The 22,074-nt window shown below is 41.0% G+C and overlaps 2 protein-coding genes across 8 annotated transcripts in view; one reads left to right on the forward strand and one right to left on the reverse strand.

The window, feature by feature from the left end:
• The window catches only part of LOC134293432 (uncharacterized), a 451,452-nt gene extending 433,920 nt beyond the window's left edge, over nucleotides 1-17,532 (reverse strand). Inside the window, exon 1 of the mRNA XM_062960958.1 lies at nucleotides 17,439-17,532. The gene's annotated coding sequence lies outside the window, so the exon portion shown is untranslated. The remainder of the gene's footprint in view (nucleotides 1-17,438) is intronic.
• igsf9b (immunoglobulin superfamily member 9B) overlaps nucleotides 1-22,074 on the forward strand; it is a 166,147-nt gene that overhangs the window by 6,842 nt on the left and 137,231 nt on the right. The gene's annotated exons all lie outside the window — the stretch shown is intronic.

Genomic DNA, 22,074 nt, shown 5'->3' on the forward strand with positions numbered 1-22,074 from the left:
ATTTCATTGCCTTGTATTTTTGGTGACTAGGAAGCAACTAAACATGAGAAGGTAATATCTATGAAAGAACAGATTTGATTATACTTTCAATTATTGACCAACTGTTTATATTAGCCGGAGATTCTGGGAATGGTGTTCCCCAAAAGCCATTAACTTTACTCTCATCTCCTTAAGTGAGCATGAGCATTCCCTAACTTAGTTTATCATGATGATGAAAGAAATAAGACGAGGAAAGGAAACTGTAATGAAAATGGAGTCTCTTTCTCCCTGTCTTCACTGCAAATATTGTTGGGTTATCAAAGAGCAATCAAAAGTCTTTCCAGATGTTGTTTTCTTAATAGGACTGGCCCAAGATATTTTGTTGTCTAAGACCAGGTTAGCATACAGGTTCTGCCAATGCAAATTGATATGCATTATATCAAAACCGCCCCAGTTATTTTGACACCTGAGTTGAAACATCCTACAAATGTAACTTTGTCCAGAAGAGACAGAGGTACATAGGGCTACCTCTGAAGAGTGCCTGAAAACTTCAGCTGGTCCAAAGAGCTGCAACCAGGTTGCTCACTGGACTGGCTATTACTTACTTACTTACTTACTTAGGTGATCCCTCATAGTTTGAGGATGATTGTCTTCCATCTTCGGGGGGTGTCCGTAGATGGCTGAAGAGACCTGTTCTTGATCTGCATGTTCTCCCGCAGTGAGGACATTGGTTTCCAGGTGGAAGGTGGTCCTGGTGACGGGCCTTCCTCTTGGCACGTTTCTCCCTTAAGCCCTCCATTCGTGCCTCTTCGAACTCCGCAGCACTGCTGGTCACAGCTGACCTCCAATTAGAGCACTCAAGGGCCAGGGATTCCCAGTTCTCAGTGTCTATGCCACATTTTTTAAAGTTGGCTTTAAGCCCATCTTTAAATCTCTTTTCCTGCCCACCAACATTACGTTTCCTGTTCTTGAGTTCAAAGTAGAGCAACTGCTTTGGGAGATAGTGATCGGGCATTCGGACAACGTGGCCAGTCCAGCGGAGTTGATGGTCTAGGAGCATCGCTTCAATGCTGGTGGTCTTTGCTTCTTCCAACACGCTGACATTTGTCCTCCTGTCTTCCCAAGAGATTTGCAGGATTTTTCTGAGGCAACGCTGATGGAAACGCTCCAGGAGTTTGGTGTGATGTCTGTAGACTGTCCACGTTTCGCAGGCGTAGAGCAGGGTTGGGAGGACTATGGCTTTGTAAACAAGCGCCTTGGTATCTCTATGGATCATCAAATACTCTCTGCTTCATTCTGAAAAATGCTGCGCTCGCAGAGCTCAGGCGGTGTTGTATTTCAGTGTTAATGTTGATTTTTGTGGAGAGGTGGCTGCCAAGGTAGCGGAAATGGCTAACATTTTCTAAAGTTACACCATTAAGCTGTATTCCTGGCATTGCAGAGGGATTAGCTGGTCCCTGTTGGAAGAGCACTTTGGTTTTCTCGATGTTCAATGAGAGGCCGAGCTTCTCGTATGCTTTTGTGAAGGTGTTTAGAGTGGCTTGTAGGTTTTCTTCTGAATGCACACAGACTATGTTGTCATCGGCATATTGGAGTTCTATAACAGATGTTGTGGTGACCTTGGTTTTGGCTCTCAGTCTGCTGAGGTTAAATAGCTTGCCATCTGTTCGATAGGCATCTGCTATAGGGAGCAGACAACCCCCCTGTTGCAGCACCTCCACTGACTGCCAGTCTGTTTCCAGGCACAATTCAAAGTGCTGGTTATGACCTAGACAGTTCAGATCCAGGCTATTTGGCAGACTGCATCCCCTTGTACGAATCTGCCCTGGCCCTGAGGTCTTCAGGAGAGGCCCTTCTCTTGCTCCCACTTAGATCTCAAGCTTGGTTGGTGGGAACGAGAGAGCGGGTCTTCCTTCTCTGTGCCTGCCCCTCAGCCCTGAAACTCCCTGCCCAAGGAAGCCAGAATGGCCTCCTCCCTTTTGTCCTTCTGGCAACAGGCTAAAAGTCAGGCCGACTTTTTTTAAAAGAAGGTTTTTAAGATCATGTCAGAGGCCGCTGTGGTTTTATATGTTTTTTACGGATTTAATCTCAATTATTTTTAATACTAATGCTGTTTAGTTCTGTTTTAACATTTGCATATTTGTATACTTTAAATTGTATGGTGATGTTTTTATGTGAAGCTGATTTGAGTCTCTTGTGGGAGAAATAAAGTAGGATATAAATAAATATCCTTAGGTCGCTGGTTCGTTTCCGGCTTAAAGAAGGCTTGATTTAGGGGCCCCTGGTGGCGAAGTGTGTTAAAACGCTGAGCTGCTGAACTTGCGGACCAAAAGGTGCCAGGTTCAAATCCCAGGAGCGGAATGAGCACCCACTGTTAGCCCCAGCTCCTGCCAACCTAGCAGTTCGAAAACATGCAAATGTGAGTAGATCAATAGGTACCGCTCCGGCGGGAAGGTAACGGCGCTCCATGTAGTCATGCCGGCCACATGACCTTGGAGGTGTCTACAGACAATGCCGGCTCTTCGGCTTAGAAATTGAGATGAGCACCAACCCCCAGAGTCAGACATGATTGGACTTAACGTCAGGGGAAAACCTTTACCTTTACCTTATACTTTAAATTGTATGCTGATGTTTTTATATGAAGCTGATTTGAGTCTCTTGTGGGAGAAATAAAGTAGGATATAAATAAATATCCTTAGGTCGCTGGTTCGTTTCCGGCTCAAAGGAGGCTTGATGTAGAGGCCCCTGGTGGCGAAGTGTGTTAAAGCGCTGAGCTGCTGAACTTGCAGACCAAAAGGTGCCAGGTTCAAATCCCGGAATGAGTGGAATGAGCGCTTGCTGTTAGCCCCAGCTCCTGCCAACCTACAGTTCGAAAACATGCAAATGTGAGTAGATCAATAGGTACCGCTTTGGCGGGAAAGTAATGCAGTCATGTCAGCCACATGACCTTGGAGGTGTCTACGGACAACGCCGGCTCTTCGGCTTAGAAATGGAGATGAGCAACAACCCCAGAGTCGGTCACGACTGGACTTATCGTCAGGGGAAAACCTTTTTACCCTTTACCTATAAATAAATAGAATAATAATGATGATGATGATGATGATGATAATAATAATAATAATAGTAATACATCACACAGTCCTAGACACTTGGGAAGTGTTCGACTTGTGATTTTGTGATATGAAATCCAGTATATCTATCTTGTTTGCTGTGCCATAATAAAATAAATAATAATAATAATTGTTAACTACAAAGTAATTAACTCAAAATTTCCTCCCATTCAGGAAACTGCCAGCAACAGCAGCCCAAATCTACTTAATTGTAGGGTTAGCTTTTAATGGCTGCTGGAACCTTCAATGTCAATTGCTTGGTGAACATTCTGGATCATGTTCTGAACTATCCAGGGTGCTGAACCCTTTCTCAAAAACTGAATTGTAGAAAGCACTTTGGATGGTAGAACATAATATCCACAAGGTCACAAGTTTTAATGATGGATGAGGAAGAAGTGAAGCCAAGCCAACTTGTTCAGTCAACCAAGATGGACTGATTCTCTCTGCCTTGCTAGTGGTTTCCTTGTCTTGCAATGCCACAGAGCAAGATGTCTATCTTCATCTTGCTCAACTGATGGAACAGTTGATGTTGAATGCCTATGGTTGCTTGAGCATTTATGTGCATGTCATCCTGGATGGGCTTTCTTGCAGTTGGGGATGGAGGAGAACATCTTTTCAGAGCATGTCCTTATTCTCACATCAATTGACTCCCTGTGACTGAGCTGAGACAAAGTCTTAGTCAATAGCGGGCCTTTTTGGTAGGCTGTGTCAGAGTTTGTGAGTCTTAGCACTTTGCTTTGGCTTGGCACTGCAGAATGGCCCCAAGCTCTCTTTTCAAGTTTTCACAAGGTTTTTTGTGTAGTAGTCACCTCTAAGTGATTATTTCTGCCCTTTGTCCTTGTTCCTCAAAAATCAAAAAGAACAGAGGGCTCTACCTCCATTGATATCCCAATGGTTCCTAAACCTTTGTCTTCCAGATATTCGGACTTCATCTCCCAGAATTCCTCATTACAGTAATAACATCTGAGACAAAATCTAGTCCTGCAACTCTATCATTGACACTTTTTTTCCCCTCCTGCATGATTTTTAAAACATTTATATATATAAAAGAGTGATGGCATCACGGTGAACCACAAAACAACAAAACTACAGGCCCCCCAACCTTGAAATTTGACAACACAACCCAACATCCATGGCTCTAGGTTGATACAACAAAAAGAAAAGAAAAATAAAGTCCTAATTAGAGAGAGAGGAATAATTGCTTTTATCCAATTGCTGCCAGTTAGAAGGCTAAGCTCCTCCAACTTGGTCTCCTAGCAACCAAATAAAAAATAATAAAAACTCTTAAAAAATTAATACAATAAAATACTATAATAACAGAAAATAACTAAAAATAATACAAGAAAATAATAAAATATAATAAATGAAAAGATAACTTACAATAAAAATAATTAAAAAATACAAATAACGTCAAATAAAAATTACACAACAATTTTAAACCAATACCACCACCACTTTGCCACAGCAATGCGTGGCCAGGCAGAGCTAGTTGACTAATGAAGAGGTTAGTGGAGATTTGGAAGCTTGCATGATATATTTTCTATATTTTGGTTGTTTACAAAGATATCACTCTTTGTGTTATTTCTCACAGGTGACCAAATAAGTGGGTGTTCATGAATATGGAATAAGCTACTTGCATCTATATACATGCACACACATTCAGTCTTCTGTAAAAACAAACAAAAGAAGCACACTTCAGTGGAGATGTTTTAAGCATAGCTGCCTTATTCCATAGCTCAGTGCAGTGGCAGAGAAAGCAAAGATTTGAAAATGGGGAGTTGAAATGAGTATTCTTTCATTCATGTCATGCCAGCAGTGTGTCTTGCATGACATTTTGCAGAATTTATTTCCCCAATCTGGAAAAGCTTGAGAATATCAGGTTTCACATTCTCAATTTTTTTAAAAAAAATATTTTCAATCTTGATAGCTGCATACTTTCTCCACAAAGGTCTGATCAAAAGCTCCAAAACAAAGAGGGTTGGCTCAGCAGGGTTTCCAGTTTCAGAGACCTCACTTATTGATCTATCCCTAATGGAAGAAGAATAGGTTGTATGAAGGGAACCAAAGTGGTGCTTACTGTATTCTGTGTACAGTATGATCTCTGTATCTGTGGAACCTGCAATTTCATTTATCCACATTTTTTTAAAAAAAAAATCTCTTTAGGCATTTTCTAAGATCTCCAGTGTGATTCTTTGTTATCCTTCGACTAAACATTGTGCTGGAGGACCTGGAAATGCTTGAGAAGTGTTTTCTCTAGGCATTTTCTAGGTCCTCCAATGCAATTTTATGGGACATGTTCACTGCATGTCATTAATTTCAAAATAGTAAAAGTAAATGTTTTTTCCCTGACATTAAGTCTAATCGTGTCTGGTGGTTGGTGCTTATCTAAATTTCTAAGCCAAAGAACCGGTGTTGTCCGTAGACACCTCCATGGTCATGTGGCCGGCATGACTGCATAGAGCACTGTGGTTTGCAACGGACAATTACAACATAAAACTGAATATAATGTATACAGTTGTTTCCTTTATCCAGAAATGGTTACAATTAGTTAAAGGTGAAGTTTTCCCCCTGACATTAAGTCTAATTGTGTCCAACTCTGTGGGTTGGTGCTCTTCTCCATTTCTAAGCTGATGAGTCGGCGTTGTCCATGGACACCTCCAAGGTCATGTGGCCATTATGACTACACGGAGTGCTGGTACCTTTCCGCCGGAGAGGTACCTATTGATCTATTCACATTTGCATGTTTTCGAAGTGCTAGGTTGGCAGAAGCTGGGGCTAACAGCAGGAGCTCACCCCGCTCCCTGGATTCGAACTGCTGACCTTTCAGTCAGCAATTTCAGCAGCTCTGTGGTCAATTTATTTATTTCCATTTATTTCCAGCATTTATACCCCGTCCTTCTCATCCAAAGGCTTTGACTAGATGTTTGGGATAAAGTTCCCAAATCCTATACATATATGTTGTCAAAGGCTTTCATGGCCGGGATCACAGGGTTGCTGTGTGTTTTCTGGGCAGTGTGGCCATGTTCCAGAAGTATTCTCTCCTGATGTTTCGCCCACAATTATGGCAGGCATCCTCAGATGTTGTGAGGCATAGGTTATGAGGATTCCTGCCATAGATGGGGGCGAAACATCAGGAGAGAATACTTCTGGAACATGGCCATACTGCCTGGAAAACACACAACAATGCTATACATATATGCGAGTAAATTCTGTTCATGGTGGTCCCTTACTTCCCATCAGAGCGGTACTTATTGATCTACTCACATTTGCATGTTTTCGAACTGCTAGGTTGACAGAAGCTGGGGCTAACTGCAGGAGCTCACCCTGCTCCTCAGATTCGAACCATCCACCTTTCGGTCAGCAAGTTCAGCAGCTCAGCGGTTTAATCCACTGTGTCACCGGGGATTCCTATTATCTGCAGTTTCACATTTTCACAATAAGCTAAGGAATATATTCCCCCATGGATATGAGGATCATATTGCATAGGGTGTTATTACAGCCTTACACAACACAGAAATCTGCTTAATTTTCAAATACGGCCAAATGGTGCAGAATTGCAAAGCTGCTACCTTAGGAAACAAATGTTAGAAGGCAGAGGATGTGCAAAAACATGCCGGATGTAGATATGATAACATTATGAAAATAACTGTATACAAATTAAGAGAATTCTGAACTTGAAACAACCATTGTCAACAAGTTAAGCAATGTGGTTTGCACCAGACAATTACAACATAAAACTGAATATAATGTATACAATATTGCAAAATACAGTTTTTATTATGGACTTGAACTCTCATGTTTGTTTTACATTTACTTTATGATAATCATCTTCTGCCTTTGCAATATTGTATACAGTTTCATAATGTAATTGTACACAGCATGTGCTCTAGTTACATTGTTTAATTATTGACTCTGGCTGTTTTAAGTTAAGAATTATCTTAATTTGTGTTCAATTATTTTCACAACATTATCATATTTACATTCATTAGGTTTGATTCTTTCTCCCCAGTGTCTTGTTGGTGCTTTGTATCTTTTTGAGACCTTCTTGTAGTTTTGCAGTGTTTTGTAGTCAACATTCACATTCTTGGACTATGACTCCCAGAATCAGTAAGCAGCATGGCCATTTCCTTTGGATTTTGTGATTTTAGTCCAAATATAATTTTGGAGGCTGTAGCCTTAAAAACACGTGGCAAAATGCCATAAGGTGAGATGTCAATTGAGTTTTTTGAGATGTTCTTTAGCCCAATGCTATAGCGTTTCTTAATCTATTGGATATCAAGGTATCCCAATGTTTTTGGGACAATTTATTAAGGATGTTTTAGCTGTGAATTCATGCACTATCCTAGTGTCTTTTTCCAATTTCACATTTCTTTGATGGTCTACAAGACTTCTTCCAGCTTCATCTGCTAATGGTAGCACTTTGGGTGAGGACATACTGTATATACTCGAATATAAGCCTAGTTTTTCAGCCTTTAAAAAAAACAAACTAAAAAAGCCCCCCTCAGCTTATACTCAAGTGAGGGTCCTGGTTGGGTTATATTTGGGTCAGTTTATACTCGAGAATATATGGTACATTTATTATTTTTCTCTATTATTATTGGTATTATTACATTTATTATTTTTCTCTATTGTTGCTACTATTACATTTTTTACTCTATTTTTATTATTATTATTAATACATTTATTTCACTCTGATCTTATTATTATTACATTTATTATTTTACTATATTTATTATTATATGTATTATATTCCTGTATTTATTATTATTATTATCATTATTATTATTATTATTACATGTATTATTTTATTCTATTATTAAAAGGATACATAAGGGCATTTACAATGAAGAAGATGAGAATAATGATTTAATCAGAGTTGGACAGTCTTATCTTAAATTTGAGCTTTATGTAAATATTCAAAAACATTTAACCTACCGATGCCTCAATTAATGTAATTTTATTGGTATCTATTTTTATTTTTGAAATTTACCACCCTCGGCTTATACTTGAGTCAATGTTTTCCCAGTTTTTTTGTGGTAAAATTAAGTGCCTCGGCTTATATTCGGGTCGGCTTATACTCGAGTATATAAGGTAATTTGCATGGCTCCTCTAGATTTCTTTATGGAGCAAGAACAAAGTGGAAAGTCAGAGACAGAGTAAGAATCAGTTTGGAAGTTGATAGAATATAAATAGGGTTTCAGAGCTGGGAGTGTGGATGGATTTTGAGGAGTTTGGCTGGGATCTATTGGGGGAATTATGTCTTCACAAGTAGAATTATATTTATGGTAATTAAAACTGGGCATTTCCATAACTCCTGTATGGGCTACTGTTATGTTACTATTTATTTATTTTATTACAGTATTTCTACCCCGCCCTTCTCACCCAATAAGGGGACTCAAGGCAGCTTACTACACAGCAAAGTGATGAATGTGTATCAATGGGAAAAATGTACATTGATCCCATTGTGCATTCAGGGACCAACTAGAGCAGTGGTTCTCATCCTGTGGGTCCCCAGGTGTTTTGGCCTACAACTCCCAGAAATCCCAGCCAGTTTACCAGCTGTTAGCATTTCTGGGAGTTGAAGGCCAAAACATCTGGGGACCCACAGGTTGAGAACCACTGAACTTGAGAGTGTTAGCGTTCATTGGTAAAGCCTGATTGCATTGGACCACTCTTGCTGGTGTCTTGTTAGAACATCTTTGCAATTCATTAATAAAGGGTTTAGTTCATCTGCTATGCTGTATGCAATGTTACGCAAAGCACACCATAATATATGATTCAATCTTTAGCTACCCTGTTTCCCCTAAAATAAGACATCCTCAGAAAATAAGACCTAGTAGAGGTTTTGCTGAATTGCTAAATATAAGGCCTCCCCCGAAAATAAGACCTAGCATCATTTGTGTTTGGAAGCATGCCCGCTGAACAGAACACTAGAGCATGCAGGTTTGGTAAATGTACGTACCATAGATTGATGTACATGGAAATAATGGTAGTAACAAGAAATTCTTGATAGGATTCACAGTATGTCTGATTATGCTGGTTTGTGATGACAACTACTGTACAGTATATAATAAATGTTCATTTTTTTGTTCAACAATAAATGTGAATTCTTCTTCATGGAAAAATAAGATATACCCTGAAAATAAGACCTAGAGCATCTTTGGGAGCAAAAATTAATATAAGACACTGTCTTATTTTCGGGGAAACACGGTATTTTTTGTGTCAGGAATGACTTGAGAAACTGCAAGACGCTTCTGGGGTGAGAGAATTGGCCGTCTGCAAGGATGTTGCCCAGGGGACGCCTGGATACCATACCATACTTGTGGGAGGCTTCCCCCATGGGGAGCTGGAGCTGACAGAGGGAACTCGCCCATGCTCTCTCTGGATTCGAACTGGCAACAGAAACATAGAATAGTAGAGTTGGAAGAGACCTCATGGGCCATCCAGTCCAACCCCCTGCCAAGAAGCAGAAAATCGCATTTAAAGCACCCCCGACAGATGGCCATCCAGCCTCTGTTTAAAAGCCTCCAAAGAAGGAGCCTCCACCACAGTCCGGGGCAGAGAGTTCCACTGCCGAACAGCCCTCACAGTGAGGAAGTTCTTCCTGATGTTCAGGTGGAATCTCCTTTCCTGCAGTTTGAAGCCATTGTTCCGCGTCCTAGTCTCCAGGGCAGCAGAAAACAAGCTTGCTCTCTCCTCCCTATGACTTCCCCTCACGTATTTGTACATGGCTATCATGTCTCCTCTTAGCCTTCTCTTCTGCAGGCTAAACATGCACAGTTCTTTAAGCCGCTCCTCATAGGGCTTGTTCTCCAGACCTTTGATCATTTTAGTTGCCCTCCTCTGGACACATTCCAGCTTGTCAACATCTCCCTTCAACTGCGGTGCCCAGAATTGGACGCAGTATTCCAGGTGTGGTCTGACCAACCTTCAGGTCAGCAACCCAGTCTTCAAGTCAGCAGTCCTACTAGCACAAGGGTTTAACCCATTGCATCACTGGGGGCTCCATTGTGTTTAGCTTGTTTGCTATGTAATAAATATTTATTGTTTACTGCGTCTGTTTTATCTAAGAAAGGAAAAACTGTTCATGCTTTCACTGCAGTGAATTTGCTGAACAAGACAGCCACTGCTATAGAATAGTGGTCACCTTGAGGTTAAAAGGGCAAAGCAAGGGACAGAGCTTAAGGCAGGGGTACCCAAACTTTTTAAGCAGGGGGCCAGTTCACAATCTTTTGGACCGTTGGAGGGCCGGACTATAGTTGGCCACCGAGCAATAATAATAATAATAATAATAATAATAATAATAATAATAATAATAATAATAATAATAATAATAACAGCAATAATAATAAAAAGAGGGTTGGAAAAGACTCTTTGGGCCATTGAGTCCAATCCCCTTCTGCCTTTGTGTACCGAAAGCACAAGCAAAGCACCCCTGACAGATGGCCACCCAGCCTCAATGTTAATAATAATAATTAAAAAAGAGGCTTGGAAGAGACACCTTGGGCCATTAAGTCCAACCCCCGTCTGCCTCTGTGCACCAAAAGCACAAGCAAAGCACCCCTGACAGATGGCCACCCAGCCTTAATGTCAATAATAATAATAATAATAATAATAATAATAATAATAATAATAATAATAGGGGTTGTAAGAGAAGAAGAGACCCCTTGGGTCATTTAGCCCAATCCCCTTATGCCCTTGTGCCATGGGGGCCGGATAAATGGCTTCGATGGGCTGCATCCGGCCCCCGGGCCTTAGTTTGGGGACCCCTGGCTTAAGGGTTAGATTGCTGAAACCAGCTTGGATTGGTGCATCCGTCTCCTATGCCTCTTTCTGCATCTTTCCTACTCAGAAAGGGCCAGTGTTGCTGTTTCTAAAGCTGTATGAATGCTGGAGAAAGGAGAAGAGCTTTTTCTCTTGTAATCCCATCATTTGTGCATTGAGAGAGAGAGAGAGAAATATATAAACTAGGTTTAAAAAAGGAAACCAATGAGCTTCCATGACTGGAAGGGAAGACGGGGAGGTGGGTGCTGAGTTACGACGCTGAGTGTCTACAGCTTTCTCTGTGTGTGTATTTCATAAATGCGTGCACTACGAGGGTTTGCATGAGACGGGAGTGTGGAGCGATGGCAGCGTACTCCTGCTCAGAGTGTGGGCGTGGGCTGAGAGTACTCCGCAAGTGTCGCAAAGACGGTGTGCTGCACGCAAAGTGTTGGTGACACTGCACGTGAGCGTGCACCAGGAGGTACGGGAGCTGTAGGTGGTAGGAACCATCAGCTGTTAGGAGCACATTTGTTGTCCACCTTGGTGTGTTTGTGTATGCCTGTGCACACTTGGTATGTGCCGCACGAGAGGCTTAGGAGACGGAGCGTGGGATGTTCTGGAAGGGGTCTCCTGGGGTTCTTGGATGCATCCTGCATATTAGTTTCCTTCCTGAAAAGACGTTGACATATCTTTCAAGAATAGATGCCGAGGAACCTACAAATGTGTGCATATGCATCAATCTTGCCCTGACCTGGTTTGTTCCAGAAGTTCTTGACTGCAGCCTTGCTAGCTATGTGAGGTTGATGGGGTTATAGTCCACAACATCTATCTATCTATATAAAAGAGTGATGGCATCACGGCGACCCACAAAACAACAACTACAGGCCCCCCAACCTCAAAATTTGACAACACAACCCATCATCCATGCCTCTAGGTTGATACAACAAAAAGAAAAGAAAAATAAAGTCCTAATTAGAGAGAGAGGAATAATTGCTTTTATCCAATTGCTGCCAGTTAGAAGGCTAAGCTCCTCCAACTTGGTCTCCTAGCAACCCAATAAAAAATTATTAAAAACACTAAAAAATTAATACAATAAAATATTATAATAACAGAAAATAACTAAAAATAATACAAGAAAATAATAAAATATAATAAATAAAAATATAACTTACAATACAATTAATAAAAAATGCAAATAAAGTCAAATATAAATTACACAACAATTTTTAACGAATACCACCATAACATAATGACCTGCAAAGGATGCCTCCAGGAAGCTTGCAAGTGGGATATGATGGTGACATTCTCCCATTCCCAATTGTTCTCACTATCTGGTATCCTGCCTATGCCCATGGAAGAATCATAGATTCATAGAATCATAGAATAGAGTTGGAAGAGACCTCATGGGCCATCCAGTCCAACCCCCTGCCAAGAAGCAGGAAATCGCATTCAAAGCACCCCCGACAGATGGCCATCTAGCCTCTGCTTAAAAGCCTCCAAAGAAGGAGCCTCCATTCTATGCTTTATCCATTCTATGCTTTGACTGGCGGTAGGGCCACACTCTACAAATTGACACAATCCTTTTGAAAAACTTGTTGAACCAAATGCTCATGACTATGTTTGATTCTTCAATTTTGAACAGAGTCGATATTTGTTTGACTTCAGTTCCCAGAATCCACCTTTGGCCATGATCTCTGGGGAATTCTGGAAAGTGTGGTTTTTCTAGGGAGGTCAGGTGCTAAAAGGGGGTTCTTTTGAGATCTTTGCAGAAGAGAGAATTGGGCAGGGTGGCGAAGTGCGTTAAAGCACTGAGCTGGAGACCGAAAGGTCCCAGGTTCAAACCCCAGGAGCGGCGTGAGCGCCTACTGTTAGCTCCAGCTCCTGCCAACCTAGCAGTTTGAAAACATGCCAGTGTGAGTAGATCAATAGGTACCGCTCCGGCGGGGAGGTAACAGCACTTCATGCAGTCATGCCAGCCACATGACCTTGGAGGTGTCTACAGACAATGCTGGCTCTTTGGCTTAGAAATGGAGATGAGCACCAACCCCCAGAGTCAGACATGAGTGGACTTAACGTCAGGGGAAAACCTTTACCTATACTAGATTATCATGCCTAATTGAGATAAATAGTCACAATTTAAAAACCCAACAGTACAAAATCTCTGCCATTTCAGCCTGTGTGGTGCCATTCATCCATCGTATTCACAACTGTCTTTTCTGAGTGGCAGCTGCTTTGTGGAATCACAAGGTCCTTTTGACCCCAGAGATGCCAGGGGTTGAACCAGGGCACCTCCAGTGTGCAAAACATGTGCTCCAAGGCCTGAGCCATAGCCTTTGCTTACCTCATTACCCAGTTGGAATGAAGCTCTGCAAAGCCACATGGTCCTGGAGATGCTGCCAGCTGTGTGAGGGAAAGGGCCTTCCCTGTTTATTTGGAGGCAACATGATACCAAGGAAACACTTTCTGCATAACCTGAGTATTTTGCCTCTCAGCTTTCTGCTGCTTGCTGTCAAGGAAAAATCCAGGGTGAAAGTTATTTATTATCTTTGCTGAAATGCAGGAATGGAAGTGCTCCCCATGAGGATACTGATTGGCAAGATGGAAAGAGGCCAAGATTTCTTGCTCTTCCGTGTTTCTGTGGGTGCATCTACACTGTAGAATGAATGCAGTTTGGCACCATTTTAACTGCCCTGAGTGAATGCTGTAGAATCATGAAAGTTGTCATTTTTCCAGTTCTTCTCTACCAAAGAGAGCTCGAGTCTCTCCAGACATCAAGGATGATGGTACTCCAAGGTGAATCTATCATGGGTTCTTTAGGGCAAGATTTGCTAAGAGGACCTTCTTCTGAGGCTGTGAGAGTGTGACTTGCTCAAGGCCACCTTGTGGGTTTCCCTGACTGAGCAATGGCTTGAAGAAACACAACAACAATTAGGCACTGTACTTTCTCATCCTCAATAAATCCCAGGAAAGGACTAGGATGGAGGAAGGAGAGCTGGGCCTTCTTTTTTTATTTTCCTCCATATTACAAAGAGAGGAATGATAGACAAAAACAGGAATTAGTCATAGTTGTGTAGAAACGGTTTGCTTGTTGGATTTCTGTGCCGCTTCCCATCACTTTGCTGTGGTTGTGTTTTTGCAATAGTTTTTCTTAGACAGTTATAAAAAAGCACAGAGACATGTATAAAGAAAACAGAGTTATAAGCAGCCACACAGACAAGGAGAAATGTTTAGAGACCAGATGGATGCACAAGGGGCAACATAAGATGCTGCAGAGATCTCTGCAGAGGCAAATACATAGTCTTTGTAGGATGGTAACTGTAATGTCTATTGTTTATTATGCTATACAAGTACGGAGAGATATACACTACTTTCTAGCATTCTTGCTTTTGTACAGGTAATACAATGTTTGGGGATTTATTGCTCAGCAAAGAATGTGGGGAGACATAATAAAGATTTATAAAATTCTGCATTTTGGATGGTGACTCTAGAAACCAGTGGTCGAATCTGTGCTCAGACATGGAAACCTATTAGGAGACCTTGAGCAAGTCACAATATCTCAGCCTCAGAGAAAGGCAGCAGCCAGCACCCTGTGAATGAATCTAGCCAAGAAAATCCTCATGACAGGTTCACCATAGGGTCACATTCCTCCTCTTGGCATAGAAGCTACAGTGATGCTGTATTTTGCTGCATTCCTAACATGGCTCCCTCTGAGTATGAGGAGCTGGGTCTCCAAGGATCAAACATGAAGTAGTGTCACTAGCTTTTCAACAAGCAATTGCAGGAAGAGTTTTTAAAACGGAATTTGCAGATACAGCAGGATAGCGGTGGCTTTATTTCACCCTTTGCCTTCTGTTGTGGATTCAGCCAGGATTTAGACTCTAATGTTTGCATTTCCGTTTAAAGCAAGCCATTCACATAACTGCTGTTTAGAGCAAAGAGCAGTTTAAAAGCAAACAAACAAACACAATGTGGCTAGCAGGCACTGAGGCCCCAATGTGCATTAGGACCACAATGGGGTGGGCAAAAGTTTAAAGTCCCCGTGCTCATTGTGCTAGTGTCCCCTTTTAGATAGGGTCTGTAATATATTTTGTGAAAAGCCAGTTGTATGAATACCTCTTCTTCTAGTTTAACTTTGAAATGTCCATTCAGAAGGCAGTGAGAAATGAAATCTGCTTAATGTCTTAGCCCATCCCGAGTGACCAGGGCATATGTGTGCCGTCGCGCCTGGGGCTATAACTCTTAGCGAAAGAGGCATGGACGTGACATCTTTCCCCAGGGGATTGCTTCTTGCCCTCCTTTAGGGAAACTGGAACTCCCAAGGACCAAAACACTGTAGATAACTCAAAACTGGTTTTATTGTTCACAAAAGGTTATCCCAATAAGCTGGAAGTTACAAAGGGGTAAAGGAAAATATACATTACAGTCTTTGGTTGTTTTAAGTCCAAGGAGCTCTGCAGCTGAGAAGCTTTTCCAGGTCCCCCTTTCTCAATGGCTGTGAATGCCGGAGCAATCCTCAGCCTCAGTCCAAATGGCCTATGTTTGAAGACACAGTCTTCCTCTGATGCCAAAGAACTGATTTGAAGGCGCTCCTTAACGTTGTCCAGGTTGGCCCTGAACATGCATAAGTCTCAAGGGTAAGAACCTCAGAATTGGTGCTGAGAGGTAACTTAATCAAGGGCTTTTAGAGCCAAGTCTCTCTCTCATGTCCATCTGATAGAAAGCTTGTTGGTGAAATCGTGAAGCTGGAAAAAAAATGTTAAATGCCTCTGTGTCTGTCTATACCGTATGTTGTGAGAAGGGTGAGAAGGGCGGAATATAATTACTGTAAATAATAATAAATAAATAAGTGGAACCATGAATATTGAATCTGTGGGTAAGGGGGCGGGGGTTGTACTGCATTTCCCGACTGCTGATTCTTGGATTCAGCATGTTGTGATATTGCTTTTATTGCTGCTTCTTGTGACTTGTTTAACTTTCGCAAGCAACACTCCCCCTGCATCCCTCCCACCCCCCGCATCTTGTGAGGTCTTGTTTGCTTCAGGACAGTGGCCAACATGTACCTGGTGGTACCGTTCTCTCTGTCTCTCTCCCACAAGATGATAACCGCTTTGGGCAAGGAGGTGCCTGGCTGGTTGGAGGTGGCGGGTGGGTGGCTCAGTGCTTTCCTGCCTTATTATCCCTTTTAATCCCAGCTGAGACTTGCGGGAACTCTCCCCACCCTCCTTCCCTTCTATGAGGTCCTGTTGACTTCTAGCTCTTAGAAAGTAAGTGAGAGCTTGTAATCCTTTGGTCTCACTAGGCGGCCAAAGATTAATCTGACTCATGATTATTTTTTTTCCCAAGTTTCCAATCAAAGGGAGAGGGTGGTGGTAAGGAGAAGAGTGTAAACCATTCAAGTTGGGTGGCACTGCTGGCAAGTGTTTTTGTAGTGCTTGGCATTTATAGCACCCCCAAGTCAACATTGTTTCTTCCAAAAAAATAGTGAGCAAATTACAACTGCTGGGAACTTTCTGGTGCAACTATTTACATTTCAAGACCTCCTTGTACTGCTCACCATCAAAAATGCCTTGCAGCCAATTTGCTTTTAAATTTTTATTTTTGGGCAGCCCATGGTGTTCATCAATGGATTTGCAAAGATAGTGATCTTTAATGAGGCAGATTGCAAGCAGTGGTCAGGAAGGCAGGTCATATTTGGTGTGCCATATAGATACATCCAACCTTCAAGAATGTGGCTCTTTTTAATAGCGAGGGGAGGAATTGGATGAGGGTTGCAGAAAGCCTGCAGAATCTTCCTCAGAAGTTTTGTAGATGACCGAACATCTAATTGTAGATTTCTGTCGTGCGTAGTTTCCAATCAGCTGAACAAAACTCACCAAAGCTCAGCCAGAGATGTTGTCTCCTGTCAGGTTTTACTACTGATGGCATGGGCGATCCAGAGGGCGGAAAGCTTGCCATTCAACAGCATCTCCCTGCATATCTTTCAGAGTTGGTGAAAATTACAATTTCAAAAAGTCTGAGTGTTGCTCCCAGAATCCACTGTGGCCATATGGAACAAACCAGAGTCAACATGTTTTATGTAATAATGCAAATGCCTACGGTAAAGGTTTTTCCCTAACATTAAGTCTAGTCTAGAGAAGCTGGGGCTAACAGCAGGAGATCACCCTGTTCCCTGGATTTGAACTGCTGACCTTTCAATCAGCAAGTTCAACAGCTCAGCAGTTTAATCAGCTGCACCACTGGGGGACAATTACAGTAGAGTCTCGCTTATCCAAGCCTCGCTTATCCAAGCTTCTGAATTATCCAAGCCATTTTTGTAGTCAATGTTTTCAATGTATCATGATATTTTGGGGCTAAATTCGTAAATACAGTAATTACAACATAACATTACTGCGTATTAAACAACTTTTTCTGTCAAATTTGTTGTATAACATGATGTTTTGGTGCTTAATTTGTAAAATCATAACCTAATTTGATGTTTAATAGGCTTTTCCTTAATTCCTCCTTATTATCCAAGATATTCGCTTATCCAAGCTTCTGCGGGCCCGTTTAGCTTGGATAAGTGAGACTCTACTGTAGGTCCAAAACAGACTCAAGCGTGTTGGTCACAAATAGAGCTGTCATGTAGCAGGTCCCAACAGTAAGGGATTGTTGTGTGTCTTTAAGTCATTTCCAACTTGTGGTAACCCTAAACTTAGCATGAAGCTCTCTGGGCCTGAGAGTGCATGACTCACCTAATGTTACCCAATGTGTTTGCATGGCCAAGCAGAAAATCACACTCTGTCTCTAGAATTATACCCAATGCTCAAACCACTACACCACTACTGTCATAATCACCAGACTGGAAGAACTGGGGAGTTTTGGTGGGAGTTGTAATCCAATGTTTGGAGAGGAGTTAATTGGCAAGATCTGTAGTCCAGTGTGATCCATTGTATCTTAGCTGCCTACTGGGTTTCTTATGTGTGTTTCCTGGTGATCACCAATAAGTAATAACATGATTGTGAATAGACATGTGCCTGTGTGGAACACACATGACAAAGGCAGTCAGGAACATGGACAGTGGAGTTTGTCTGTTGGTAGTTTAAGCAGCAATTTTGGAAAGCTCCTTTGAAATTCCAGCTATAAGACAGAATGAATATACTACCACACTGACATCCTTTAGATCAGTGATGGCCAACCTATGACTGACACGCTTAGCCATTTTTGCTGACACGCTGCTGCATGCAGATTGATTGGATGACTATGTCTTTTGTGGCCAAATATGGTGTGATTTGGTCCAGTGGTTTTGTTGTTTACTCCATGGGAATTATGCACATTACATTTATATATAAAATGTCTATTATTAGACTATTATTATTGTAGTATATTATCATATTATTACTATTATATTATTCATTGCTCATGACTACATTGAAACTAGAATAGAGAGAAATCAGCATGGAAACTGCAAGAGGTACCATAGATTGTTGTACATGGAAATAATGGTAGTAAATAGTTTTTGATTTATTGGATACAGTTATATATTACAATTATATATTTTTGTTATTTAAACTATACATATTGCGAAATTATGGTTTTCTCTCTCGAAGTGACACACCACCCAAATCATGCTAGGTTTTTTGGTGAATTTTGACACACCAAGTGCAAAAGGTTGCCCATCATTGCTTTAGATCAGGGGTCCCCAAACCAAGGCCCGGGGGCCGGATGCGGCCCTCCAAGGTCATTTACCTGGCCCCCACCCTCAGTTTTATAATATAATATTTTTATATCAGTTTTAATAATATAATATATTGTATATACATATAGTATTGATACTAATATTATGTTACACAATATAATACTAATAGTAATACCATATAATAATATTAATTATATGTTATATATTACATATAATATTACAGTATAGTCGTATAGTTCAATATCTATATATATAAAAGAGTGATGGCCTCACGGCGACCCACAAAACAACAAAACTACAGGCCCCTCAACCTCGAAATTTGACAACACAACCCATCATCCATGGCTCTAGGTTGATACAACAAAAAGAAAAGAAAAATAAAGTCCTAATTAGAGAGAGAGGAATAATTGCTTTTATTCAATTGCTGCCAGTTAGAAGGCTATGCTCCTCCAACTTGGTCTCCTAGCAACCCAATAAAAAACACTAAAAAACACTAAAAAATAATTAAAAACACTTAAAAAATTAATACAATAAAATACTATAATAACAGAAAATAACTAAAAATAATACAAGAAAATAATAAAATATAATAAATAAAAAGATAACTTACAATAAAATTAATTAAAAAATACAAATAACGTCAAATAAAAATTACACAACAATTTTTAACCAATACCACCACTACTTTGCCACAGCAATGCGTGGCCAGGCACAGCTAGTAGTAATATATAATGCTAATATTGTGCTATGCTAATAATATAATATATTGTATGTACATACAGCTGCTCTGAGTCCCCTTCGGGGTGAGAAGGGTGGGATATAAATGTAGTAAATAAATGCAGTAAATAAATAATTAATTTTAGACATAGGCTCGGTCAAAGTCTGAAATGACTTAAAGGCACACAACAAAAACAATCCTAATTAACTTGACTATCTCATTGGCCAGAAGCAGGCCCACATTTTCCATTGAAATCCTGATAGGTTTATGTTGGTTAAAATTGTTTTCATTTTAAAATATTGTATTGTTCTTTCATTGTGGCTGTTGCTGTTTTGCACTACAAAAAATAAGACATGTGCAGTGTGCATAGGAATTTGTTCGTTTTTTTTTTTCCAAATGATAATTCGGCCCCTCAACAGTCTGAAGGATTGTGGACCGGCCCTCTGCTTCAAAAGTTTGAGGACCCCTGCTTTAGATGGAGGACAGTGACGGACTGAGACATACAGTATATCATTGCTTCAACTCCCAGTTGTGGGAGACCGAGAGAGACAGAACTATTTCGGCTTTCAAATGGGTGCATAAAATGGGGTAACATGCCGAGGCCTTTTTTGACCTGTGAAAGGCAGAAAACTCTACCCTTTGGACACACAGCCAGTGAAGAGTAAGTTTTGAAAATCCTTTAAGCTTTTCCTTTGACCTCAAATGAACCTTTCAGATTACACAGACAAGCATGGTTTCCTCTGCATGCAAGGCATTCTGGAGAAGCCAGCTTCCTACTGTACTGGAGGAAGAAAAAGGCCTTGGATGGTGATATTCAGGTAGAAGAGGTTGCAATACACTTTGGAGAGAAGGAAATGCAAAAAATAGGTACATTGGATGAAAAATTACTCCTTGTTTTCCACTAAAAAAATGTGCATGGGGGGTAACCTGCTTTTCCCTATCATCTCCCTGGAAGCTGCAAACATTTTGTACATTTAGCCCTTCCTACTACCCCTTTCTTGCTATGTTTTAAAAGACCAATAAACATCAATTTTTTCTTTTTGAAAAATGAGATAATGATCCCTTTCAGAGAAGCATGGTTTGTAATGAAAGCTAAATTTACATACTACTGTGTGAGATTCTATCCCACTGTTTTAACAACAATTCGGTGACCTTCGAGTCAGAAGCCCTGCTTTTTGAGGCTCAAACAGAAAACTCTAAAGAGGGAAAATATCTGACCTGGGTCAAGCATTGCAAATGATGTAATAGGTCATGAATTGTGTTTGCTGTGGTAGCAAAATATGAATATTTATGAGTCTGTTGGCTAAACTACATGGAAATTCGCTTTCTAGCTTGTGCAGAAATGCAGTTCTGCCCCCCACTCTAACTCCATTACCAGGCCTGTTTGGCTAACAATTTGCTGCACCTAGTTTTTTTTTTTTTTTGCTGGAATATAGTTTATTCATTTATCATCAACTATAGATTAGTATTGTTGTTGTTAGTAAAGGTTAGGTAAAGGTTTTCTCCTGTCATGAAGTCCAGTCATGTCCGACTCTGGGGATTGGTGCTCATCTCCATTTCTAAGCCGAAGAGCCGGCGTTGTCTGTAGACGCCTCCAGGGTCATGTAGCTGGCATGACTGCATGGAGCGCAGTTGCCTTCCTGCCGTGATCTACTCACATTTGCATGTTTTCGAATTGCTAGGTTGGCAGAAGGTGGGGCTAATAGCGGGAGCTCACCCCACTCCTCGAATTCGAACTGGCAACCTTTCAGTCAACAAGTTCAGCAACTCAGCAATTTAACCCACTGCACCACTAGGGGCTCCACTGTTGTTGTTGTTGTTGTTGTTGTTGTTGTTGTTGTTGTAGCTGCTGTTGTTGTTATTTACCTTCAAATCAAATTCAACTGATGCCAACCCTATTTTAAGATTATCTTGGCAAGCTTGCCTTCCTTAATGGCTGAGAGAGTAAGACTTTCCCAAGGTCACTTAGGGGCTTCCATAGCTGAGTGGAGATTTAAATCTGAGGCTGTCAGAGTCCAAAGAGCATAAATACGCTAAAGGCATCAGATCTTGTCTGACCCTGGAAGCTAAGAGGGTCAGATCTGGTTAGTACTTGGATGAGAGACCACTAATGGATACCAGGCTATATTTCAGAGGAAGAGACTCTGAGACGTCCTTGTTTCAGAGAACTCTATGAAATTCATGCGGTTGCCATAAGTCAACAGGCAAGTCGAAGACACATTTCCAGACTCCTGGTCTAACATTCAAATCATCACCACATTGGCTCTCTACACCAGTAGTACTCAACCTGTGGTTCCCCAGGTGTTTGGGCCTACAACTCCCAGAAATCAGTTTATGAGCTGCTAGGATTTCTGGGAGTTGAAGGCCAAAACATCTGGGGACCCCAGGTTGAGAGCCACTGCACTACACTATGGCATTTGCTTTCAGTGAAGACAGTGACAGCTACTAACTTGGATGGCTTTATATAGGGATTTGACAAATGCATGGAGGAGAAAGCTATTAATGTCCACTCTTGATGGCTTTGTGCTTTCCTGCATCAGAGATAATATGTATCTGTCTCTCAACTGAACAATAAAACAGCGAGCTGCCTTATACTAAGTCAAACCATTGCCACCACTATACTATGATAACTTTTACAGGTACAATACATTCTATAATATTATATGTGTCCAATATATTATATATTTGTTATATGCATAATATAATAACCACTAGCTGTTCCCAGCCAAGCGTTGCTGTGGCATTTTCTGGTGGTGTTGGTGAGAAATTGTTGAGGTAGTGGTGGTATTGAATGTCTGTTGTATGGTAGTCTTTATGTTTAGTATACA

The sequence above is a fragment of the Anolis carolinensis genome, unplaced genomic scaffold, assembly GCF_035594765.1.
Source record: "Anolis carolinensis isolate JA03-04 unplaced genomic scaffold, rAnoCar3.1.pri scaffold_8, whole genome shotgun sequence".
In the NCBI taxonomy this organism is placed as follows: Eukaryota; Metazoa; Chordata; class Lepidosauria; order Squamata; family Dactyloidae; genus Anolis; species Anolis carolinensis.